Source organism: Balaenoptera musculus, chromosome 2 (assembly GCF_009873245.2).
Source record: "Balaenoptera musculus isolate JJ_BM4_2016_0621 chromosome 2, mBalMus1.pri.v3, whole genome shotgun sequence".
NCBI classification, from domain to species: domain Eukaryota; kingdom Metazoa; phylum Chordata; class Mammalia; order Artiodactyla; family Balaenopteridae; genus Balaenoptera; species Balaenoptera musculus.
The window spans coordinates 36,448,456-36,476,200 of NC_045786.1; the positions used below are offsets into that span (position 1 = coordinate 36,448,456).

At 36.6% G+C, this 27,745-nt stretch overlaps 1 protein-coding gene across 4 annotated transcripts in view; it reads left to right on the forward strand.

Annotated features, from left to right (window-relative positions):
• Positions 1 to 27,745, forward strand: part of CPEB1 (cytoplasmic polyadenylation element binding protein 1) — a 95,530-nt gene that overhangs the window by 39,505 nt on the left and 28,280 nt on the right. The window contains exon 1 of one of the 4 annotated variants that reach the window (XM_036844868.1): positions 27,054 to 27,183. The exons of the other annotated variants lie outside the window; for them this stretch is intronic. The gene's annotated coding sequence lies outside the window, so the exon portion shown is untranslated. Of the gene's footprint in view, positions 1 to 27,053; positions 27,184 to 27,745 lie in introns of those variants that run through there. 4 annotated transcript variants of the gene reach the window in all.

The window sequence follows — 27,745 nt, forward strand, 5'->3', positions numbered from 1 at the left end:
CTTCATTCCGTGGGTTGTCTCTTTGCTTTCTTGATAGTGTCCTCCTTTGTAGCACAAAAGTTTTTAATTTTAACAAAGTGTTATTCATCTATTTTTGCCCCCCTTTGGTTGCTAGTATTTTTGGTGTCATATCTGAGACACCATTGCCTGATCCAGTGTTGCAAAGATTTATCCCTATGTTTTCTTCTAAAAGTTTTCTAGTTTTAGCTATCACGCTTAGTTTTATGATCCATTTTTTGTTAATTTCTGTATATGGTGTAAGGTAGGCGTCCAACTTCATTCTTTTGCATGTAGATACTTAGTTGTCCAAGAACTGTTTGTTGAAAAGAATATTCTTTCCCCATTGAATGATCTTGGCATCCTTGTTAGAAAATCAGTTGACCATAAATACAAGGATTTACTTCTGAACTCACAGTTCTAACTCACTGATAAAGCCAGTACCACACAGTCTTTATTACTGTAGCTTGGTAGTAAGTTTTGAAATTGGGAAATATTCTTCCAACACTGAGATGGTTTTGGGTATTCATGGTTACTTGCATTACCATATGAATTTTAAGATCAGCTTGTTAATTTCTGCAGAAAAGTCAGTTGTGACTTTGATCTGTAGATCGATTTGGAGACTATTGCTATTTTAATAGTAAGTCCTTCAACGCATAAACATGAGGTAGCTTTAAGTTTAATTTCTTTCAACAGTGTTTTATAGTTTTCAGTGTGTAAATCTTGCACTATGTTTGTAAGTCTTTTTATTCTTTTCGATGCTGTCGTAAATGAATTTTTTTTCCTTAATTTAATTTTCAGATTATTCATTGCTAGTGTATAGAAATAGAGTTGATTTTTGTATATTGATGTTGTACCCTGCCACTTTGCTGAACTCATTTATTAGCTCTAATTGTTTTTTTGTGGATACCTTAGGACCTTCTATATCCAAGATCATGTCTTCTGTGAATAGAGTTTTACTTTTTCCTTTCCAATCTAGATGTCTTTTATTTATTTTTCCTGCCTAATTGCCCTGACTAGAACCTTCAGTACAATTTTGAATAAAAATTACAAGAGTAGGCATGCTTGTCTTGTTCCAGTCATAGGGGAAAGCTTTCAGTCTTTGACCATTAAATATAATGTTAGATATGGGGTTTTTGTAGAAGCACTTTATCAGGTTGAGATTGTTCCCTTCTGTCCCTACTTTATTGAATTTCTTAAATCAGGAAAGAATGCTCTGTTTTGTGAAATATAATACTTTTTATGGGTCGGTTGAGATGATTGTGTAATTTTTGTCCTGGTGTGGTATATTTTACTGGTTGATTAACATGTTGAATCAGCCTTGCATTCTTGGGAAAAGTCTCATTTGGTCATGGTGTACAGTCCTTTTTATGCGCTACTGCATTTGCTTTGTTAGTATTTTGTGAAGGATTTTTGTGTTTATATTCATAAGGGATATAGGTCTGATTTTTCTGGTGATGTCTTTATCTAATTTTGGTATCAGGATATACTGACCTCATGACTGAGTTGTAAAGTGTTCGCTCTTCCCTTTTTTGGGGGGAAGATTTTATGAAGAATTGGTGTAATTTCTTTTTAAGCCTTGAAGAATTCACCAGTAAGGCCATTTGGTCCTGGACTTTTCTTTGTGGGAAGTTTTTGATCACTAGTTCAGGCTCTTTGCTTATCATAGGTGTATTCAAATTGCCTGTTTCTTCTTGCGTCAGTTTTGGTAGTTTGTGTCTTTGTAGAAATTTATTTCACATTGGTTTTCTAATTTGACTTACAGTTATACAGTTTTACAAGAGATATCTCTCTTAGTTTCTGTAGTCCCTTTTTATTTCTGTAAGGTTGGTAGTAATGTCCCCACTTTCATTTCTGATTTTAGTGATTTGAGTGTTTGATCTTTTTTCATGATCAGTCTAGCTTAAGGTCTGTCAATTTTGCAGATGTTTCAAAGAACTAACTTTTGGTTTTGTTGATTTTTCTCTATAGTTTTCTAGTCTTTATTTTATTTCTGCTTTAACCTTTGTTACTTCTTTTCTTCTGCTTGCTTTGTTTTGTTTCGTTGCTGTTTTTCTAGTTCCTTAAGGCATGTTGGGTTATTCAAGATCTTTTTTAATATAGGCGCTTACAACTATAACTTTCCTTGCAAGTACTGCCTTTACTATATGGCATAAATTTTAGTATTTTGTTTTTTCATTCAATTCATTCATTTTGCTTTTTTCCCATGTGATTTCTTCTTTCAGCCACTGATTGTTTAGTTTCTGTATATTCATGAATTTTCTATTTTTCTTTCTATTATAGATTTCTAACTCCATTGTGTTCAGAGAACATTCTTTGTGTGATTTGAGGCCTTTCAAATTTGTTGAGACTTGTTTTATGGAATTACATATGATCTGTCTTGGAGAATATTCGGTATCAACTTAAAAATATGTATTCTGCTGTTGTTGGATGGAGTGTTTTATAGGTATCTGTTGGTTCTAGTTGGTTTATAGTGTTCAAATCTTGTGTCCTTGGTGATCTTTTGTCTTCTTGTTCTGTTCATTATTGAAATTGTGGTATTGATGTTTCCAGCTATTACTGTTGAAATATCTGTTCTAGCAATTCTGTCAGTTTTTACTTCATATATTTTGGTGCTCTGTTCTTAGATTCACTTCTGTTTATAATTGTTATATCTTCTTGATGGATTGACCCTTTTATCATTAGAAAATGTCCTTATTTGTCTCTAATAACAATTTTTGTCTTAAGGTTTATTTTGTCTGATATTAATATAGTCCCTCCAGCGGTCTTTTGGTTACTCTTTGCAGGATATATATAGTTCCATCTTTTTACTTTTAACCTATGTGTGTCTTTGAATCTAAAGTGGGTCTCTTCTGTACAACATATATTTAGATCATGGTTTTCTAAAATCCATTTTTAAAAATCTGACTTATTTATTTATTTATTTTTGGCTGCGTTGGGTCTTCATTGCTGTGCGTGGGCCTTCTCTAGTTGTGGCGAGCAGGGGCTGCTCTTTGTTGCAGTGCGTGGGCTTCTCATTGTGGTGGCTTCTTTTGTTGCGGAGCACGGGCTCTAGGCACACGGGCTCCAGTAGTTGTGGCACGCGGGCTCAGTAGTTGTGACTCGTGGGCTCTAGAACACAGGCTCAGTAGTTGTGGCACACAGGCTTAGTTGCTCTGCGCCATGTGGGATCTTCCCGGACCAGGGATTGAACCCGTGTTCCCTGCATTGGCAGGTGGATTCTTAACCACTGTGCCACCAAGCAAGTCCCTAAAAATCTGACTTTTTAATTGGACAGTGTAGTCTACCACATTTAATGTAATTAATGGCAAGGTAGGATATATGTCTATCATTTTGCTGTTTGTTTTCCATTTATCGAACTTTTTTTTCTCTATTCCTCATTAACTCCTTTAAGTAGATATTTTCTAGTGTACCATTTTAATTTCCTTGTCTTTTTTTTAATAGTATTTTGTTATTTTCTTAATGGCTGCCCTGGAGATTACAACTAACATCTTAATTCATAACAGTCTAGTTCAGATTAATACCAATTTAATTTCAATAGTACAGTTGACCCTGAATGTGGGTTTGAACAGCATGGAACCACTTATATGCAGATATTTTTCAATAGTATATACTGTGGTATTACACAGTCTGTGGTTGGTTGAATTCTGTCAGTGTGGAGGAACCATGGATATGGAGGGCCGAGTATAAGTTATATAAGGTTAACCTCCGCATTGTTCAAGGGTCAACTGTATGTAAAAACTTTGCTCCAGTATTGCTACATTCCCTCTCTCTTTTGTGCTGTTAATGTCATATGAATTACATTATGTGCATTGTGTGCCCATCAACACAGATTTATAATTACTGCTGTATTCATTTATCTTTTAATAAGATAGAAAAATTATGAACAAAGGTACATTTATGCTGTCTTTAATATTTACCTGTGTAGTTGCCTTTTCTGGTGTCTTTGTTACTTTGTGTGGATTAAAGTAACTTTCTAGTTTATCTTTTCATTTTAACCTGAAGGACTACCTTTAGTATTTATGTAGGGCAAGTTTGCTAGCAGCAAACTCTCTCAGGTTTTATTTGGGAATATCTTAATTTATTCATTTTTAAAGGATTGTTTTATTGGCCATATAATTCTGGGTTGAGTTTGTTCTTTCAACACTGTGAATGTGTCATCTTACTGCCTTCTGACCTCCATGGTTTCTGATGAGAAATCAGTTGTTAATCTTATTGAGGATATATGATGGGTTGCTTTTCTTTTGCACATTTCAAGATTCTCCTTGTCTCTGGCTTTCAACAGTTTGAGTATGATGTGTCTCATTGTGGCTGTCTTTGAATTTATCCTACTTGAAGTTCATATAATTTCTTGGATGTGTAGATTGATGGTTTTCATCACATTTGGGATATTTTCTGTCATTTTTTCTTCACATATTCTTCTTTCCCCTTTTTTCTCTGTCCTCTTCTTTTGGGACTTCTAGAGTGTATCCCAGAGATATCCGAGATTGCTCATTTTTCTTCATAATCTCAGTGGATTTATCTCCAGGTTCACTGATTCTATCTTCTGCCTGTTTAAATCCTGAGACCCTGTAGTGAATTTTTCATTTCAGTTACTGTACTTTGCAGTGCCACAATTTCTAATTGGTTCTTTTTTATAATTTCTGTTTCTTCATTGATATTGTTTGGCATGTCTACCACGAAAAACAGAAGGCTACAAATCTGAGTTTACTTGGAGTCTTAGTAATTGCAATTCAGGAGACACAGATTTAGGTAAAACTGAAAGAGTGTTCAGGGAAGAGCAGCAGTCAGGGGATTATAATGGCAAAAGCCACAGGGGCTACAAGGTTGTCAAAATTGTCTGGCAAGAGTTATGATTGGCTCTGATACAAGAAAGGAGATGTTTGCCCTTAAGGGATAGGCTGTCATGAGTTATTTTAGGGTAAGCGTTCAGTAAGGATCTTGAGTTCTGGGAACACTGAGCAGATGTTCTGGATGCCCATGTTAAGACAATAAGTGGTCAAAAGGTAAGGTTCCATCCAGGCTGAGGCATGCATAAGTCACACTTCTCAGTGGCCTCCTGGCTCCATTTTAGAGAGCTCCCTTAGCAATACTGACTCGATTTTGATTTTCCTTTCACAGGTGAGGCATTGTTCTTATGCATCCCTTTAGTCTTTTAGACATTTTTTCCTTTGGCTCTTCAAATGTAGTTAAAATAGCTGATTGAAGTCTTGGTCTAGTACTTGAAATGCTTAATCTAAGTCAGGTCATTTCTTTTGACTGATTTTTTTATTTTTTCCCCTGTGAATGGGTCATATTTTCTTGGGTTTTTTTTTTTTTTTTTTTTTTTGCATGTTTTGTAAATACTTTGTTGAAAAGGGGACACTAAATAGTTTAATATGACAAGTCTGGAAATCAGATTACCCCTTTTCCCCAGAGTTTGTTCTTTCTGTTTGTTGTTGTTTAGTGACTTTTCTCAACTAATTCTGTAAAGTTTTTTTTTTTACTTAAAAAAAATTTTTTTTATTGCAGTATAAGTGCTTTACAGTGTTGTGTTAGTTTCTACTGTACAGCAACATGAATCAGTTATACATATATCCCCTCTTTTTTGGATTTCCTTCCCATTTAAGTCACCACAGAGCATTGAGTAGAGTTCCCTGTGCTATACAGTAGGTTCTCATTAGTTGTTTGTTTTATACATACTGTCAATAGTGTATAATCTCTCTTTGGTTATCTTAGTGGTCAGCTAACGATTGGACAGAGGTTTCCTTACATGCCTGGAATTTGTCCTTTGCCAAGGGGTCCAGCATGCCTTCCATGCTGATCCATACAGCTTATTGATTCTACAGTAGCCTTCACTTCCCTGCTTGTGCAGAGCCTCATGGTTAATCAGAAGTGAGAACTTAGGGCCTTCCAGTTTCACAGGGATATGTTGAACTTTTTAAAGTCCTCTGTGCGTATCTCATGCCTCAGCTTTTCCTTTTAAGCTTTTTTGGTAGTCTATTGTTTGCCTAAAATGTTACTTACTACCTGAGGTACCAGATGTTTAATGCTTGCCTTTGATTGTTTAACAGACTTCCCCTAGAGAAAGGCTGTTCATACTGGGTGAGCTCCAAGGCAGGACAAAGACAGCCTAGAAAAATGGGAGCTTCCGTGGAACCACTGCAAAAGTCAAGTAATGACAGTCTCTGGGGATGGGACTTGACCTCCAATCCTGTTCTGCCGCTTCTGGTGGCTTCCAGGATGCTAATTTTCACTGTGATTGTGGGCTCTTGGTTTTTAAGGTTACTGCAGAGCTAGAGAGGAGGAGATGGGAGTAGTGCAAGTTAAAAGGCCTGAAAGTGTACTGTTTTTACCAGGATTCAGCTACTTTGTATTTGTGATTTAAATAAATGTTCCTGATTACTGCAAGCCGTTGTTTAATTTTCAGAGTTCTGAAAAAGTTCAGTCTGACAGTTTTTGCTGGTGTTCTCACTTCTTTTATGGAGGAAAGAATTTTAAAGAGGTCCTTGCTCTGCCATTCCACTGACATCATCCTGGTCATTGATTTGTAATCTTTTGAATACATGCACCACAGGCTGTACGTTTCCTTCTAAGCATGGATTTAAGTGCATTCTGTGACCTGTGATGTGTTTTTACTTACCATTCAGTTAAAAATATTTTCTTAATTCCATTGGATGTCTTGTTGACCCCTGAAGAAGTGTGTGGTTTAACTTCAAAACATTTGGGACTTTTTGTTGTCTTTTTATAATAGAGTTTTACCTTAATTCTACTATATTCATAGAAAATCTTCCATGTGGTTTTAGTCTTCAGAATTTGTTGAGACTTTCTTTATGCCCTGCTTTGTTAAAGGTTGTATGTACACTTGTGGGGAAAGTGTGTTGACCACATGTTCAATGCAGTGTTGTGTTTATGTCAGTTAGGTTTGTTAATTTTATGTTTGATCTTCCATATTCTTATTTTTGGTTATCTTATTCTATCAGTTACCAAGAGAAATGTGTTAAAATCACTAGCTTTTATTGTAGTCTTGACTATCTCTCATTTGAGGTTTGTTGATTTTTTTTCTGTTGTAGATTTTTATAGACTGTTGACTTTTAGAATTATCCCTATAGTGGATTGGTCCCTTTATACTCATGAAATGCCCTTGTTTATCTCTTATGTTTTTGCCTTAACATTATTTTGTTTGACATTTGTTTAGTTACACCAGCTTTCTTTGATTAGTTTTGGCATGGCGTATCTTTTCTCATATTTTTCAACCTGTCAGTAACCTTCTATTTTTAAGACACAACTTTGGTAAGCAGCATATAGTTGAAATTTTGATTTTTAACTAATTCTACTAATATGTGTCTTAAGTGCAGTTTGGGTTTTTTAAAAAACATGTAGTTGAACTATTAATATACTTATATTAAGTATATCATCTTTATTGGGTCTTTGTCCTTCATGTTCTGTGTGGCCTTCTTTTGGATTAATCAAGTGTTCCTTATTCAAACTTAGCCCTCCTGTTGTATGATTAAACATTCTTTTACTGTTCTTTTTGTGGGTGCACTAGGGATTACAGCACACATTTTTGACTTATTAGTATCTCACAAATTAGTGCTTTCATCACCTCTGGAAAATGTGAAGACCTTATAGAACTCCAATTACCCTGTCCCCACAGTTTTTATGTTGTCGTTACTAGGCATTTTAATTGTATATATATTTTTAAATCCCAGAAGGAATTATTTTATATAATCATTATTTACTTAGTCTTGCTCACATATTTCCTATTTTCATTGTTCTTTTTTTCTGAATTTCTGTGCTTTCATGTGGGTTCGTTCTCCTTCTGGCTGAGGAACCTCTTTAGTGTGAGTGTACTGGTAATGAATTCTTTTTTATTTTCCCTGAAAATGTCTTTATTTCATCGTCCTTTCTTAGGCTATATTTGCTGGTTGTAGAATTCTGGCTTGGCATTTATCATTCAGTCTGTATTTGTTGTTTATCTTCAGGCTTTCAAGGTTTTGTTGACAAATCAGTCTTTTTTTGAAATCTCTTGTCTTTGTCTCTTGCTCTGTTTGTTTTAATTTTCCCTGTGTATTTTCTGCTATTTCACTCTTAGTCTACATGTGATACCTTTTTGGTTTTTGTTTTGTTTTTTTTTTTTGCTTATGAGTTCTTTGTCTTCTTTTATGTATGGATTGGTATCTTCGGTACTCAGTTTACAGCCATTATCTCTTCATATATTTCCTCTGTTTCATTTTGCTGTTTTCTTTTTCTATGACTCTAATGAAACATTTATTCTACTTTCTCATTCTGTCCTTCTGTCATCCTCTCTTTGGTATTTTCTTTTTTTTTGTTTCTCCCCTTCATTTTGAATATTTTGGTGCTATGTTCTAGTTCACTTCTTTTCCCAAACCGTGCCTCATTTGCTGCCAAACTCCACCTTTGAGATTTAAATTTCCAGTATCTTGGCAGAGGTTTTGGGCCTTGATTTCATTCTGGTTCATTTTTACCCTGAGGCACTCTTGGGGATCTCAGCTCAATAGATACAGTGTCCTATTAGACTCCCTGCTGGGGCATGCTTTGAATCTTCTCTCCCTTTGCCTTTCCAGGCCTTAGAACCAAAACCCAACTTTGCTGAATGAGCAGATACATTCATAGGATCAGTGATTTTGGCACTCTGGTAATTTGCTTTCTCTTCTGGATTTTGACTTTTCTTTTTTCCCCAGACTGGTTTTCCACTATCTTCTAAGATCTAAGATGTCTTTTTTATTAATTCAGGATTTTCTATTTTTAGGAAGAAGATTAATCTGAATAACCTTGTCAGTCATTACTGCAAATGAAACTTGAATGGTTTAAAAAATTTTTAACTCTTATTTTAATTGTCCTCTGGTACTAGTACCTATTGTGAACAGTTGCTATAAAGAGAAGTGAGATAGTACATGTAAAGAGTTTAGGAAGTGTCCAGTTGAATGGTAGTTTTGCAGTTTTCTTTCATTTTTCAACATATATTGTCCTCCTGCTTAATATAATTCTGGGAAAACTGCTTTGTCTTTCCACCTCACTATTAAGTTTTCAGGCTCTATCTTTTCTACCAGTCAGACCACATATTGGCTTTACTTACATAATCACATTTTAACTTTCTGTGTCTCCAGTGGATCTTTTAGGATATTTCTGGGAATACAATATTTATTTTAAAGTCTTGTTCTTGGCTTTATTATTCTTTATTTCATCAAGTATAGGTTTTATGTTAAGATTGCTGCCTCATTGAATCTGTTGGTTTTCTGAAAATATTTGGTCAGTACTGGTTGTAATTTGTATTTTAAAATGGGCTTTGTATTTGAGATTGCCTGAAAGCGTGTTTGCATGCACTATATAAGTTTACTCCAGCCTGCCCTCAGAATGGGAAGAATACTTCATAGGTGATATTGGGTACTTCTGTAAATTGATCTTAGCAGCTATTGATCATTACTACCTAGTTGCATTAATTTATTAGGAGTTGCCAAATAGCAGTTTTCTAATTCTCATGCCTTCATTTATTAGCTGGTATACTTTTTACAGAAGTAAACTTACTTTCATCAGCTGTTTGGTTAACCTGAAGAATAGGACACTTACAAAAGGCAGATAAACGCTTGATGATTATTCTCTATTTTCTTTCATAATATTGACCTGATTTTCCAGAGTTCTTCAAAGCTGACCAGTAAATTGTTTTTCAGTATCATTGTGGATTCATGGATTTAGTTTGTTTGATGTGTCTTGATCCATTGCAGTCATCCTTTTTTGCTCAGATTATCTAGTCTTTGAACAGTTGAGCTTCTTCACGTCCAGTAGGATGGCTGTAAGAAAAAAAAAAAAGGTAATAACCGTTATTGAAAAACTAGTACTCTCATACATTGCTAATGTGAAATATTATAGCCTCTTTGGAAAACAGTTTGGCAGTTACTCCAAAGGTTAAACATAGAGTTACTCTATGACCCAGAAATTTGTTCCTGGGAGTATACTTAAGAGAAATCATGTGTCCATACAAGACTTGTACATGAATGTTTACAGTATTTTTCATAGTACCCAAATCATGGAGACAACTCAGATGTCAGTTGGTGAGTGGTATAACAAAGTGTGGTATATCCATACAGTGGAATAGTTGGCAGTAAAAAGGAATGAAGACCTGATTCATACTAAAACATGGATGAACCTTAAACAATATGCTAAAGTGAGAAAAGCTAGTTAAGGAAGATCACATATTACATCATTCCACCTATATGAGTTGCCCAGAATAGGCAAATACAGAGATTAATGGGTTGCTTAGGGCTGGGAGAGGTAGGAGGGAATTGAAGTGACTGCTGAAGGGTACGGGTTTCTTTGTGGGGTGATGGAATGTTCTAAATTTAATTGTGATCATTGCACAACTCTGTGGAAATGTTAAAAACCATTGAATTGTATGCTTTTAATGGGTGAATATGTGATCAAGGAGAAAAGATATTTGTACTACATAACAGAGGGTTAACTTTCTTAAATTAGAGTATTCTTATGAATTTAATGAGACTAACAACCCTGTAAAAAGTTAAAACACACATGAAGAGACAGTTCTTTTAGTCAGCATGTAATAAACTGCTCTAGATGCTGTGAATACAGTTGTGAACAGATATGCTCCTATAAAAGAGGTGTGAACTATATGTAACTACAGAAGTATGGTGGGGAATAGGAACAAATAATATTTCAGGTTATGCTAAGTAATAGGAAAGAAACTAAACAAAGGGACGTGATAAGGAATGACTGGGGTAGGGGGTTAGTGGTTACATAAATTATTTCTCCACACATTATTGAGGGAAGGCCTTTGTCTGAGGAGGTGACATTTAAGCTGAAGACCTGCATGATGAGCCAGCCATGTAGAGAAACTGGTTTAATACCAGGATAAAACTGTTATAAGCAGAGGGAACAGGAGGGCCTTGGAGTGGGTGGATGGGCCTGAATTTGGTATGTTTAAGGGGCGGCAAGGCTTTTAAGGGTGTGGGAAGTGGTAAAGCAGAGAGAACAGTTAGGAGACTGCTACAGTAGTCCAGGCGAAAAGTGTGTTTGGCTTGGACTAGTATGGTAATAATGGAGACAAGGTAAGTGGACAGATTTAGTATGAATTTCAGAAGTAGGTTTAACAAGACTTGACGATTGTGGGGGGTGAAGGAGAGCAGAATCAAATTTTGTCTGGCAAACTTAAGTGGATCCATTTTCTGAAATGGGAACTATTAGGGGGAAATGGGGACAAATAACAAATGAAAGAATGCTGAATTTTATAAAAGTAAGTTAAGGAGATATGGTAGACCCCTTGTCATTCAGTCTCAGAATCTTATCACAAATTTAAACAATGGGACTTTATTTTTTACCTGTCAGATTCATAAAAAGTAAAGTTTGGCAAGGGTGTGGAGAAATAGTCCTCATGTAGTTGGAAAATTTGTCTTAATTTGTTTATTTCTTGGCTGTGTTGGGTCTTCGTTGCTGCACGCGAGCTTTCACTAATTGCAGCGAGCGGGGGCTACTCTTTGTTTCGGTGCGTGGGCTTCTCATTGCGGTGGCTTCTCTTGTTGCGGAGCACGGGCTCTAGGCACGTGGGTTTCAGTAGTTGTGGTACACAGGCTCAGTAGTTGTGGCGCATGGGCTTAGTTGCTCCGCGGCACGTGGGATCTTCCCAGGCCAGGGCTCGAACCTGTGTCCCCTGCAATGGCAGGCAGATTCTTAACCACTGCGCCACCAGGGAAGTCCCTGTAGTTGGAAATTTAAACTGGTATGACTCTTGGGACAATTTTGGCCAGTGTCTTATTGATTTAAACCTATTGGATCATGAGGTATTTGCACTTATCAAGTATGTTTGCCTGAGAAAGTCAAAAATAAATAGATGTTTATTGCCCTATTTTTATTTATTTATTTATTTATTTGAAGAACATGACCAAAGACATGATTTATTTGATTTGGAGTGGCTATAACATGACACCAAAATTTGATTTTTCCCAACAAATAGATTTGAGAAATTGGGGTACCATTATTATAAATTCCAATCCCACCTTTGATACATTGAAAATACTCCAGATGATACCTCATTATGCAATTATTTTATGACTTATAATAATTTAAAAAACTTCTATGAGCAAATGGGTTTTACCATACACCTAATCATATTACCAATTTAGTTAACGCAGAAGTCCTGCCCTTAGGGTCTAGTATTTTAAAAGACTGTAAATGGAATTTACAATGTTTCAGGTAGACCAACATGGAGGTAACAAAAGAAACAATTTCCTACATCATCTTGGGTTATCTGCTAACCTCCTGAAGCATGAGATCTTATTACTCCTATCATTATTTTTTGCCCTATTATTTTAGAATAAGAAATAACAACTACTGGGAACAACCTGAATGTTCATCAGTAGAGAAATAGTTGAATATATTTATTATGTTCATAAAATGGATTGTCACAAAAGAAGAAAGTTGATTTCTATGTACACATCTGGAAAGATATCCAAAATACATCATTAGAAAAAATTGTGAAATAGTATATTTGACTTTTGGTGTATATTTTTAAATTTTTATATTTTAAACTTTTTTTAGTATTTATTTTCCTTATTTTTTTGGCTGTATTGGGTCTTAGTTGTGGCACACAGGATGTTCGTTGAGGCTTGCGGGATCTTTCGTTATGACGCACGATCTCTGCAGCGCACGGGCTTTTCTCTAGCTGTGGCGTGTGGGTTTTCTCTCTAGTTGTGGTGCATGGGCTACAGGGCCTGTGGTCTCTGTAGTTGTGGCACACGGGCTCCAGAGGGTATTGGCTCTGTAGTTTGCAACGTGTGGGGTCTCTCGTTGAGGCACATGAGCTCAGTAGTTGTGGCGCTTGGGCTTAGTTGCCCCACGGCCTGTGGGATCTCAGTTTCCCGACCAGGAATCGAACCTGCGTCTCCTGCATTGGAAGGCAGGTTCTTTACCACTGGACCACCCGGGAAGTCCCGGGGGTTTTTGTTTTTGTTTTTGTTTTTTAAAGAAACTGTGCATTTACATGTTTGTGTGCATGAAAGAATCTTCAAAAGGCACTTTGGGGCTGGGGAATTTGAGGAAGGGGATGATTCTCACTTCAGGTAAGAAAGGAAAATACGAAGTTGTGCATGCTATTACCAGTAACTTTTAATGTGGCAGTGAACTTCCCTTAAGTCTTTGTATCTCATTCTCCTAACAGAATCCTAGAAGTACTAGACTACTAACATTTGTTCTGGATATAAATATAAAGAGATGAAGAGCATCCCAGAATTTTTACCAAATTCTTTTTTTAAAAGAAGACAGTTTATTTTTATTTAAATGTTCTGTGTGTAGGTTTTGTTTTTGTTTTTTTTTTTACTATATTGTGAGTTCCTTTGTCAGAGAGCCATGCCCAGATTTTAAATTCTTAAAACCATTTTCTGAATTCTTTTTTGTAATTTATATTTGCTATAGACAATTTGGAAAATTCAAGTACAGATATATCCTACTACCTATAGTCTATTTCAGTTGTTTAGGTGCTGTTAGAGTGTCTTTCTACGTATTTCTGGATATTTTCATGCAGTTGTAATCTCTTTCCCCAACACTTGAGCATTCTCCTTTATCATGTGCTGAGATATGAATTTTAATGTATAAGTTCCTACTCCATTATGAGAGAAATAGTTTTTCACCATTAATAGCTTTGTGACAAACATCTTTATAGGTAGATATTTTTCTGCATTTATGAGTATTTAATTAGAGATTTTTAGCAGTAAAGTTACTAGGTTGAACAGTTAATATCTTTAACGTTTTTGATGATTTATGGAAATGCTCTCTTTTTATGATCCCTCTAGCAGGTTAGAATGCTTATCTCACCATATATGCAGAAAAGGAAATTATCAAAATGACTGAGCACCGTTGAATATTATACCTTTAATTTTTCTGGTTTGGTAACCAGAATTCTTATTTTAATTTCCATTTCTTTTAAAGTGGAATAAAAATTTTTTAAAAAAACACTACAAGTCCTGTATCTTTTTCCTTGTTGAATTTCCTGCTGACCTTTTTTTTCATGGCCGTGCCATGTGGCTTGCAGGGATTCAGGGATCGAACCCATGCCCCTTGCAGGAGATGTGGGGAGTCTTAACCACTGCACTGCCAGGGAAGCCCCCAGACCTTTTTTTTTTTTTTTTCCTGTTGGGGTGGAAACTCCACAGGCAATCTGAAAAATCAAACTACCTTAAAGACAGTTGTGATTCCTTCCTTTGTAGTGAAGTTAAAAGAAGATATGTAGCTTTTTAATTCATTGTTACATAATTTCTAATGAATAAAATCCCAGGGGGAAAATGCTTTAAAATGGGTTTAGACTGGCATATATTCCTTACAGGCAGCTTTAACTCTGAAATGTTAGTGATGGCTAGGTATAGTAATCATGTTAAATTCACACCTGTGTAGTTCTGTATCTCTGTGTACAAAGGTGTGTGTACAGGGGAGAATCCAAATTTAGGATAGCTGTGAAACCAGTTTGAACATATGTCCTTAGATTCTTTCCCCATAAACACAAAAGTACAAACTAACTTATAAGTGGTACTATTTATTCTTATGTGGATCAGTTTGGTTATTATTAGCAATCTGGCTATCCTAGACAAAATGTAACTTAATTAACTTTTTGTTCTGACCAAAACCCAGAGAGGGAGAGATCAAATTTATTTAATGTGCCCGTTTTGTTTTTTTTTTTTTAGAAGGGAGGTAATATTTAAAACCAGAGACTTCTACAGACAGTGCCATAGTTTTAAAGTGCTTTAAATCTTACCAAGTGCTTAGAAAAATGTAGTCATAATATTTTTAGAATATTCTTCTTCTTCTTTTTTTTTTTTTTTATCCTTACAGAGCACAGTAATACCAGCTTGCTAATGTAGAGGAAAGGCCACCGGATAAGAACTCATCCTCAAAGAAAAGAGGGCAGAAATGAAATTGATAGCTACTGGCTGTTTTTATTTCTTCTGTTTGGGAAAAAGTGCTTCAACTATCTACTAATCAGATGTTGTAAATTAGATTAACAAGATATTTGAAAAGCATACTTAAGGAAATCTTAACCAACATTCCCCCATTAGGCCAGGAACCCCCTTAATACTTCAATATCTTCATATCTCTTTCCTTCCTAGCTCTTCACTCACATTATAGTTTATCACTTGTATGATTATTTAGATTGTCTTCGCCACTAGATTGTCAATCCATACAGGCAAGAGCTGTAGCTGTTTTTCCTTACTTATCATATTCCTGTTGCTTAGCTAGTGCCTGACACATGAGACTCTCATTTAATAGGTAAATATTTTTTTAACCTATTATTTTGGCAGAGCTTGAAGTTGGATATTATCGATGTTGATAAAGGTGTTCACAAATGCATAGAAAATGGTATGAGAGGAATGTATGAAATGTTAATTCAGAGGAGACTACAAGATTGAGGATGGAGGAGTGCTGCAAGAATGTGAAAATGATCTTTTCCTTTTTACTCTGTGTGTTGTCTTGATTTTTACCTTTTTTATTCTTTTTTAACATATAAAGTGTACATCTACACTGAGTGCTAGCTGTGTCTTCTTGCTCACATTGCTTTACTTCTTTTGAGCCTTGGTATCAATACTTGTAAAATGGATGTAGTGCCTTCTCCGTATGGTATTTTAAAATTTTAATAGTATATTTTATTATATTCATTAATTTGTTTTTGTTTTTAGATTTCACATAAAGGTGATATCATACGGTATTTGTCTTTCTCTGTCTGACTTATTTCACTTGACACAATACCCTCCATGTCCATCCATGTTGTTGCAAGTGGCAAAATTTCATTCTTTTTTATGGCTGAGGAGTATTCTGTTGTTTTATATCTACCCATCTTCTTTATCCATTCATCTGTTGATGGACACTTAGGTTACTAATAAAAAAGAAACAGGCTCACAGATACAGAGAGCAAACTAGTGGTTACCAGCGCAGGGGGTGGGGGAGGGAAGGGACGAGCTGGGGTAGGGAATTAAGAGGTACGAACTATTACGTATAAAATAATCTACAAGGATATATTGTACGACGTGGAATACAGCCATGTTTTATAATAACTATAAATGGAGTATAACCTTTAAAAATTGTGAATTACTGTGTTTGTATACCTATAACTTGTATAATATTGTACATCAACTGTACTTCAATTGAAAAATATATTTTTTAATATAAAATATTTTAACATGTGATTTATATAAAAAATTATTGAGGTATTTTATGATTTGATTTTTTATACTAAGTCTTCAAAATGCAGAAATTAAAAAATTTTGAGATTATAATTGATGAATAATATTGTATTAGTTTTAGGTGTACAACATAGTGATTGTATACGTGTTTATTGTGAAATGATATGCAGCTTATTTTCATGATATGCATTATATTTTATACTCACAGCTCATCTTGATTTGAACTATAAATTTTCATCTGAAGTAGTTGATATATATTTAGGTGTCATAATGTTGAAAATGTAGATTCACGTATTCAGGTTGTTCTGAACCATACTTAAAAGTTTTCCAGTAACAGACTAGAATTACCAGATTTTTAATTTAAATTTCAATCAGTTAAAATTTAAAATTCGTTTCCCACTTGTAACAGCTACTTTTTAAGTGCTTGGTGGCTTCCTGTTGCTAGTGGGTTCTGAATTGGACATGACAGTTCCAGAGGAATATGTGTTAGATTGACAGGACAGTGAGTGGTGTCCTTTTGTTCTCACTAGGGCTCTTTAATCCAGGTTTGCTCTTGTCCTTGGCTCTCTAAGAGAAATTCCCAGCTACCATATTTACTGTAGGGACGACTTCCATTGCGCCATACAATGTCCCGACAGACATTGATCAGGAAGCAGAACCACAATGAGTGTTGTGGACTAAGGGATTTATTATAGGACTTACTCATTACACAGTTGAGGGAGGAGTGGGGGTTGGAAGATCAGGGAAGCTTCACTAACCAGCCCTCCTGAAGCACTGGCGTAGGTGGACAGTTGGGGCCCACAGGGCACTCCAGAAAACCAGGCCCATCCAGCTGCTAGAGTCAGGCCTGAAGGGTTGCTGGTGGAGAGTCTGTAGAAGGCTGTTGCCACTGCACCTGGTGGTGGGCCTGGGCTTGCTTTTGTCTTCAGGGCCTGTTGTAGGGCGGAGGAGTTGGATGTGGAGTGGAGGAGAACAGGCAGAGCTGGAACCTGCCAGCGTCTCAGTGTGTGTCCCTCACTGTGTCAGCGCTGCCGACCTGATGTTCTTTTACTTTCTCAGCCAATTCCAGGCACAGTCACCTGTGGAGAGCAGGACAGAACAATACTTGGACTTGAGGAGTACAAGTGTGAAAGAGCTGCAGTGGAAAGTGGAGGGGGGTGGGTGTGCAACCTTAAGACTCCAATCCGTGAAAAGAAATAAACCTTGTGCGATTGTTCTAGAGCCTTTCCACAGACTCTGCTCTTTTTCTCACTTTTTGAAGTAAGGAGTGTGATGTTTAATTTCCGAAATCCTTGGTCTGCGTAGTACCATCCCCATCTGCTGGAATGTCAGGGCTTTGCCACTAAAAGCCTAAGGCTTGATTATGTCTTGATCACAGGTAAGATTACTCCCACTTTAGTGTGTGCATTCTAGTTTCTGAATGTAGATGTTTTACATCCTTTTGACTGAAAAAGAAATGAGTACAATTAATGGGGGAAGAGGGAAATGTCAAGGATTAAGGCTTCTGGAATCAATCCAAGAGAGGGTGTTTCTGCTGTGAAATGAGGGGCTTAGACTAAGTAGACTCCAAAGTCTTCTATTTTTAATATTCTGTGGTTTATTTTACTTTAATTGAATTTTAATCCTAATTTTATATTGTCATTGAACTTCTAATGTCAAATTTAAAATCTCTCTACATGAACTTATCTTTGTAGAAATTTTTAATTTTTCAAATTTATTTAGGGGATGTTAAGTCTGAGTTACCTTACCCTTCTTAATAACATGTATTTTTTTCTTATTATCATAATATGTTCATTGTAAAAATTTAGAAGGAAACAGATACATTAGAAGGAAAAAAATCATATGTAATCCCACTACCCAGATATAACTACTGTTAACATTTTAGTATATCTCTCCAGTATTTTTCTTACATTTACTAAAGAGAAAGCTTTCTGAGCATACTATGTAGTAATTTGCCTTTCTCTTCTTTTATCTTTTTGTGTCACTAACTTTCCATGTCTTTTTCAAGGTTACATAGCATTTTACTTTGTAAGATTGACGCATTATGGGATTTTTAACCTGAGTCTGTGGATAGAATTCTGGGAGTCGAGTATCTTGGGCAGGGAAAAACTTAGATATTTATTTTCACCAGCGTTTAACTGAAATGTAGCATTTCCTTCTAAATGTGGGCAAAAAGTCACAATAATATTAGCAGGACCTAATTCTTTGGCAATAATAATAATCATTAGTAGGATGATTAGACATTTCTTGTCTGATTCCTTTATAGTCATTGCAAATATCTTGAGGTATTTACATTCATCACTACAAAATTATAATCACTATTTTACATATTTAACATTATTTTTAGAAGGTATCCATTCATAGGCTTTAGCACATTGCCAAATGGTTCATGGAACGAAAAGTTAAGAATTTCAAACTGTTGGAGATAGTTTGCTTAAATAGGTATCTATTTTAAATTTATTTATTTATTTATTTTTGGCTGTGTTGGTTCTTCGTTTCTGTGCGAGGGCCTTCTGCAGTTGTGGCGAGCGGGGGCCACTCTTCATCGCGGTGCGCGGGCCTCTCACTGTCGCGGCCTCTCTTTGCGGAGCACGGCTCCGGACGCGCAGGCTCAGTAGTTGTGGCGCACGGCTTAGTTGCTCCGCGGCATGTGGGATCTTCCCAGACCACGGCTCGAACCCGTGTCCCCTGCATCGGCAGGCAGACTCTCAACCACTGCGCCACCAGGGAAGCCCCCTAGGTGTCTATTTTAAACACTAGTAGAAGTACCTGAAGTTAAACTTTTGCTTATGTCTGTGATTATTTGGACATAGGATCAATCTCTAAAAGCAAAAATTTTTCATCAGATAAGTACTTTTAAAGCATTTAGTTAGCTTGGCTTCCAGAAATGTTGTATTAGTTTACTCTCTTACTATACTATTTGAAAGCACCCAGTTCTTTTTAAATCACTAGCTTTTATATTCTCTAGATCTGTTATGATTGGCACTGTAATGGGTCTCCAGTTTGGTGTAATGTTCAAGGAACTTCTGCAGATCCCAAAATTTGAACCAGTATAGCATCAGGCATAGTAACATTTTGTTGTGTTTAGATTATGCTAGTTTTATTTACAGCTTGGGGACACCACCTGGACAGCACGTTGTATTCCGGAACTCTGTACCAAAGTCTTCAAAACATTCTGCTTCAGGAACTCCCACACCAGAGCCATAGATGAGGTGGAGCTAGACTTGAATCAGCAGTTTTCATTTTTGTTCTCCATGAGGAAGAAATTGTCACCTTCAAAAACTATATATGTACATGGCAATGGAATCTTGGAAACACCAGAATGTGAAATTGACATTTTACTGAATAAGTGGGTGTTTAGGGGAAGGATGGTAGGAAGGGGGAGGAGCTAGTATTAAGAGTTGAACTCCTGGTAGGATGGGATAGGTTTAGAACAGAGCTCCATAGGGACCTAACTGGAGAAAACGGAATCCATTAATAATTTACTGATAAAGCAAGTCTGATTTGGGTTGTGTATGAGTGTAGACCTGGACCTGAGAAAGTGCCCTGGAGCAGGGGAGAGGCAGGAAAGCAGGTTGGTCCCTGGATTTGGATCCCACTTCTACCACTTAGTAGCTTTGTTGCTTTGGCCCTATCTGATCCTTGTTTGCTCACTAGTTTAAAAAAAAAAAAAAAAAAGAAGATGATTTAACCAGGTGGTCTTTTTAGCTCCTTTCTTGCTGACTCTCTCATCTGGTGCTGGCATCAGGGGCTTCTGTCCAGAGATTCTCATCCTGCCTGTAGTAATTACTTGTTTGGTCAATCCTTGCTGAAGGGCTTGAATTACACAGAACACTCTTATTTGCAAATGATCAAACACCTAATTAGAATTAACTTTAGCAAAACGTGGGATGTGTTGGAAGGCTGTTGGTATATAGCTCACAGAACAGGAAGAAATTTTGTTGAGGTTCTGTCTTTTTGCTGCCTCTCTCCCAGTGTGAGTTTCATTTTCTCCTTTTGCACAATTTTCTGTTATCTAAGGAAGGGGCTGTGTTCACATCCTCTGGCATAATGAACTCAGGAAATGATTCTTTCTTTCCAATACCCAGTTAGAAAAATCTTAGCGAAGAAGTCTCAGTTAGCTTGGCTTGAGTTATGCCCGTACCAGGACTGGTCTCTGTAGTCATAGGGATGAGTTATTAAGACCCAGGTTGGGTCAGATGCCCATCTGTGGACCATCACTGTAATCAGTGATGCAGAATCCAGCAAGAAGATGGCATTTGCCGTTAGGACCACTTGGACGGTATAGAAAGAAAAACAGTTCAACAGAAACCTGGGGTGTGGGAAATTTTTAAAAACATGATCTTGGGGTTTCATGGACTAGGCAGCAGCAGTCTTCAAACATTTGTTTGTATCTATCCAATTTTTAAAAAACAATGTACCCCACAATGAGATCCAGTTCACACCCATTAGGATGGTCATTGTCCCCCCACCAAAAAAAAAAGGGCCATACAAACCAGAAAATAACAAGTGTTGGCAAGGATGTAGAGAAATTGAAACACTTGTGCTTTGCAGAATGCAAAATGGTATAGATGCTGTGGTAAATAATACAGTGGTTCCTAAAAAAATATTAAACATAGAATTACCGTATGATCCAGCAGTTCCACTTCTAAGTATATATATGTAAAAGAAGTGAACTCAGGACGGGAATACATATTTGTACACTGATATTCATAGCAGTACTATTCACAGTAGCCAAAAAGTGGAAAGAAATGGCCCAGGTGTCCTTGGACAGATGAATGGATAAACAAAATGTGGTATATACATCCAGTGGAATATTATTCATCCTTAAAAAGGAAGGAAAATTTGATACATGCTGCAGTATGGATAAACCTTGAAGATATTCTGCTAAGTGAAATAAGCCAGACGCAACAGACAAATATTGCATGACTTCACTTCTTGGAGGTACCTGAAATAATGGAATTCAGAGACAGAAAATGGCTACCAGAGACTGGGGTAAGAGTTAGTGAGGAGTTAGTATTTAATGGGTACAGAGTTTTAATTTGAGATGAAAAAGTTGTGGCAATGGTTAGTGGTAATAGGTGCACAAAAATGGGAATGTACTTAATGCCTCTAAATTGTACACTTTAAATGGTTATAGTGGTAAAATGTTATGTTAGATATATTTTACCACAATAAAAAAACATTTAAAAAAATACAATGTATTCCTTGCACATTTAACTTGGTATCTAAAATTTCATCGAAAAATGTATCCAGTGGAATCAAAATTTGTAGAGATTTTTATCCGTATTATCTGTTTAAAAAACTAAATTAGCTCTTTAACAGTGGGAAATTTCTCGTTATTCCTTTTCTCCTTTACTTGTATTTCTAGTCTACTTCTCCCACAGAATTTTATACTAATGAAATGTTTTACAGTTTAGTCTTCTGTTGATCACATGTTATACTTCTCTGCAACAAAAACTACATGAATTGAAATTTTAAATTTTTTCCTGTGACTAAAAGGCTATAAGTATTTTTGGATTGCTGTGGCCATTGATTGCTAGGACAATTGATTAAGACTTTATTGTTTATTGGAAATGCTTTTTAATGAGATAAATGAGGCATTTTTATAACTCATGTAATTTTGGATGACTCACTTATTGCCAGAATGACTCAGCATTTTCAACACCAAATACATTCCTCTTTTCTGTTTTTATAGATCTGTGCCCTACTGAGTAAACTTGTTCACATAAATAAGTAGATGGGAAATGAAGGTATTGTTAGAGCAGTGTCACTCAGTTGTTTGAACTCCTTGACTTATATGCAAAAAATAAGTCATCTATCATTATTTTTAGTCATTTACCTGCCGACAGTTCCATTCACTCCTTCATATTTGTTGAAAAGAAGGAACTGGAGACCATCTAAGTTGTGAAAAGATTTGTTACCTGAGGCGTCAGTCATTGAATTTCTCAGGTTTTTGGAAGTATACCAAGAATGCTTATGGAGATTTCAGATGACTATGTTATTCTTTCACTTAGAGGGCTGTTTAACTCATTACCTGAAGGATTGAGAAAATTAAAATGCTGTTAAGTTAAAAAATATGCCCTTACAAATACAGTGTTTTTAAATGCTTTTTTTTTTGGCTGTGCCGTGTGGCTTGCGGGATCTTAGTTCCCCGACCAGGGATTGAACCCAGGCCCTCGGCAGTGAAAGTGTGGAGTCCTGACCACTGGACCGCCAGGGAATTCCCTTAAAATACTTTTTATCTTATCACTTGCTTTATGTTTTGTCAAAACCTTGGGTCTGTAGATTTTAACTCGTTCTGCTTATGGAAAATGTCAACCATAAAATCTGATTTAATGAAGTTGGTTGTTGGTTTTTATCATCAAACCAATTACTTCAGGCTTGCTTTTAGTCAGAAAAAGTCTAACTTCATTTTCCCCCAGCATTTTATTTTGAATATTTTCAAGCATACAGAAAACATGAATGAATTATAAAGTGAACACCCATAATACCCACCACCTAGACTCTGCAATCAACATTTTGTCATATTTGCTTTATCACATATCCTTTTATATACCCCCCTAACCATTTATCAATCCATCTCCTTTTATGATGCATTTCAAAGTAATTTGCAGACATGGATATAATTCACCCTTAAATAACTTCAGCATGCATGTTAACTCTAATGTTCAGTATTTGTTTAGAGGTTTTTGGAGGTAAAATTAATAAACAGTGAAATGCACAAATCCTGTGTGTATCATTAGATGCATTCTGACAAATGCACGTACCCAACTCCCAACAAAATGTAGTACATTGCCATTCCCTCAGAAAGTTCCCTCATCTCCTTCACCGTCGGCTCCCACTACTACCCCCTGGAGGCAACCACCTGATTTCACTGTATGTTAGCTTTGCCTCTTCTAGAACTTCAAGTAAATGGAATCATATATATATATATATATATATATATGTTACATGAGGTTTATTTCGCTCAGTGTAATTGAGATTCATCCATGTTGGTGTATGTATCAATATTCTTTTTTATTGCTGAGTAATATTCTAGTATATGTATGTATACACCACACTTTATTCTTCTGTTAATGGTCACTTGGATTCTTTTCAGGTTTTGGTGATTATGCATAAAGTTGCTATCACCATTCATGTACAGGTCTTTTTGTAGATGTACACTTGCATTCCTCTTAGTTGAATACCTAGGAGTAGAATTTCTGGGTCATAGGATAGTATATGTGTAATTGTATAAGAAATTGGCAGAGCTTTTTCAAAAGTGATTGTACCATCATAAAATAATATATGGAAGTTCTGATCGGCAACACCAAATGTTGGCAAACTGTGGAGCAGTCTTTTTAATTTTAGCCATCTGGTGGGTATGTAGTAGTATCTCATTGTGGTTTAATTTGCATTTCTTTGATGACTAATGATATTGAGCATTTTTTCTAGTGCTTATTGTCCAGTTCTGTATTTTTGTGTGAAATGCCTTTTGAAGATTTGTCTGCCCTTTTAAAAATTGTTTTTTTCTTTTACTTTTGAGTTGTTAATATTTCTTATATACTCCAGATACTAGCCATTTGTCAGGTATGGTTGCAGATGTTTTCTACCATTTTGTAGCTAGCTTAATTGTTAATGGTGTCTTGATGAGCAGATGTTTTTAATTTTGATAAGTCCAGCGTATCAAAACTTTCTCTAATGATCGTTGCTTTCTGTGTCCTCTGTAAGAAACATTGCTATGCATTCCCCCCGCCCCAGGTCAGAAAGATAGTCTGTATTTTCTTAGAGAAGCTTTAAAAAGTTAAAACTTTTACTTTTAGGTCTCTCTGATTAATATTAAATTAATGTTTGTAAATGGTGTGAGGTAGGGGGTCAAGGTTCATTTTCTCCCCCCATATGGGTATTTGACTGTTCCAGCACCATTTGTTAAAAAAGTCCTTCCCACTGAATTGCTTAAAGGCATGTATATTACTGGGGTTGCATTGAGTATGTGGATCAATTTGGTGGGAAATGACTTTTTAATAATATTGAATTTTCCAGTATGTAAACATGGTATATGCCATTTTAAAATCTAAACATTGTTAATATTTATTTTCAGAAACATTATAGAAATTGCTTTGACATAAATTACAGAATTCATTTGAAGATCATTAATGTGGTTGAGACTAAAATGAGCCAATGATCATATTTTTATGGTGGGAAGTACAAAGTAAACCTAATGTTCTCTCATACCTTAATCTGTAATGTGGTTTAAAGTATAGCTGAGATTATAAGGAAGCTTTCTTTGAACGTCCTAGGCATCATGCATTCCCTCTCTTCTGAACTACTGTTATTAACACACAGATTAACAGTACATTGTTCTCTTAGAGTGAACTTCCAGGGAGTTGTGATTGACTCAGGTTCAGCCTTTAAAGTTTGATGAATAGTGTGAGAGAAAGTTAGTAAGCCTGGAGATTGGCTTTGATCTGAGAGGCAGCAGAGAACCGTTGAAGGCACTTGTTTAGGAGAATGAACACCATGCAGAGGGGGTGTTGTGTAAGAATGGGATGAATTACCTGGAAGAGAGAGTCTGGGGTAGGAAGACCATTTTAAACTCTTAATGCTCAAAGTGTGCTCAGCAAACCAGTACTGTAAGATATCACTTGGGAGTAGGTTAAGAATGCAGATTCTGGGACCTGACCCACACGGAGTCAGAGTCAGTGTTAGTGTTGTAAAGATTCCCAAGTCATTCCTATGCCCATGAAAGTCTGAGAAGTACTGCTTTAGGGAAACGCAGTCCCCCTGGTGTGAGTGGTTAAGGGCCCCAGTGCACACAACAGTTGACATGATCGTGGCAGATGTCTGACTTCTTGCATGTTGGCTCTTTCTCTTTAGATTGTCAAAATGGATTTTTAGAATCATTTCTGTTTTCTTGAGTTGGCGGTGTGGGGGCAGGGGAATAGTCTTTCAAACAGTCTTTTTAGAAATACATTCTTAGAAATGCTACTTTATGGGCTTTTTAAAACTTCAGGAACCATAAATCATTGATTTAAGTAGCCTCAACAGACTGTAAGGTCAGTTATTTAAAAGAAATTTAATGGGGACAAGTGATTCAATGTCCTTTCTCTGCTATTCCCAGGGACTGGAATTTGGGGATGAAGTTGAGATTTTGTAAAAGATTTCAAGTGTGGTTGCTGTACGAATTGTAATAGTGCGCTTGTTGAAAGTAGTCTAAAGAGAAAGAAAGGAGAAGACAGCTTTCGTTGTACTGTTTGTGCAATAACTAAAGGACAATAAATCCACTAGCAGCCTGCTACCCTCACACATAAGCTATTTGTAATTTTCTGTATTTCTTTACCAACATCATCTGTCAACATAAAAAATTTTCACATAGTTACATAATCATGATATAGATGCAACTTTGTAGTCTGCTTTATGTCATTTAACATATTACCCTGCTCCCCAACTCCTCCTCTTCCCTCCTTATCCAGCTGTTGTTCTGCCGTCTTCTTCCTTCTCTTTCCTTTCATCCCTTACCTCCCTGGCTGGCCTCCCTACCTTGGATCTCTGGTTCATCTTGGGCCCTCTACCACATTATTTCTTGTTTAAGAGTGTACAGAGATTTTTCACTGCATGCCTGAGCATCAGTTTGATATTCCAGCCTCTGTTCTTCCTGGCTTGGCTAGCCCAAACACGCGTTGCTTTTTACCTTCTCCCCTATTACCTCCTCTGAACCAGGTCCCTTTCTGCCGAGGATCAGCTCGTGATGCATCTGCTATGTGAAGCCATCTCCGGTTTCCCAGGGGCCTCAACGGACTTCTTGTAGTCGCCATCTACCTTTATACAATGGAACCTGACTTAATGGTTTCATAAATGGGGGCCTGAAGTCACTACTCTTTTCTTGTTTCACTTCCCTACTTGGCAGATGCTCAAGAATGATAGCTGCAGAGGACCCTGAGCAGCTTCATGCTAAGTTTTGTTGGCAGAGGAGTCATCAGAGGACAGACAGGTTCTTATGCTGAGGATGGAAATGATTAGAGTTGAGGCTATACTTCTCTGAGCCCTAGAGCCAGAGCCCCTGGGTCACCTCTGTATTTTGAGTCTGCCAGAGGTTACTGTATTTTAGACTCTGGCAAACTTTAGACTTTGGGTCAGTTTACTTATTTCCATGAGTTGTCCAGTTGCTAAGAAGTTTGGGAGATTAACTATAAAGAAGATAACTGATATTTTCAAAGGGAGATGATTTTAAATTTTTGAACCAAATTAAGAAACTTAAATCGGAAATGTTGTGTAGGTATTGATATAGAAACTTGCAGGGTTAGGGTTAGGGTTGATGTAGAAAGCATTTAAGCTGAGACATTATTCAAATAGATAACCTTAGAAGGAGAAGTCTCACTTCATCATGTGCTTGTTCCCAGTTTTTAGTATCTTCAGAGTGTCTAGTTTGTGCTTGGCTAAAGGTTATAAAGAATATCCTCCAATAAAAAGGGTCACGTTCCTGTCCAGCATCAGATGTGAGTTTGAGAAGCAAAGATGGGCTTTACTCAGTAAAATCAGCCTTTGTGTTTCAGACCTTCCAACTTACTGAATGTTAGCCTGTGTTGACAGTTAACATCTCAGACTTTCTGTCAATATAGATTGAAGAGGTAGAACAGAATGGGCAAGTTTGGAGAGCTGGGATCAGGAAGCCATTAGAAAAGAGGCTTTTTTGGGTAAAATGTTTTTGAACACAAATGGCCACAGATAAGAGTGATCATGCCTACCAGTTTACCTAGGACTGTCTCTGTTCAAGCTTGCTGTCCTGGTATGATTATTAATATTTGCCCCCTTTCTCTCTCAAGAGTGCCTTCGTTTGGATGATAAATTATATGGTCACCTACTAAAAGCAACATGCTGATAAAATACTTTGTGCCAGGCACTGTACCAAATGCTTTATGTAATCCTCGCAAAACACCTGAAAGGTAGCTGCTGTTGCCACTTTACAGATGAAAAGATCCTCAGAAAGGTTTAGTAACTTGACCGAGATCACACGGTGGTAGACCTGGTGAGTAAAAGCAAGCTCTATAAGACTTTTAAAGCTACTTAATTTTTCCCAGCCTGCCACGCTAAGGGTTTAACAGGGTCTTCTATTAATTTGAGGAACTAGTGAAAGAATCTTACAGTGGTAGTGCAGGCCTTTACCTGAAAGAAACAGTGGAATGGAGAATGTCTGGATAAAGATAAAGGTGATGTCTTAGTGGGAATGCTGGGATTAAAGGGAGAGTTACACTGTATTTAGATCTCCAGGCTCCTAGATGCTTGTAGCCATTTGTTTCTAAACGGACTTAAACTGATGTGCTGCTCAGGCCTGGGGTCTTTCTGCTTGGGTTTGGAAGTTCATGGTAGTTGTATAGATCAATGCTACTCAAACTTTTATGTGCATTAATATCAACTGGGAGTCTTGTTAAAATGTAGATCAATTCCATAGGTCTCAAGTGGAGTCTGAGATTCTGTATTTATAACAAGCTCCTAGTGATGCTGGTATTGCTGGTCTGCCACACTATAGTTTGGGTAGCAAGAGTATAGTTGATGATTAGATTCTCTCTGCCTGGGGCATGAGGGTACCC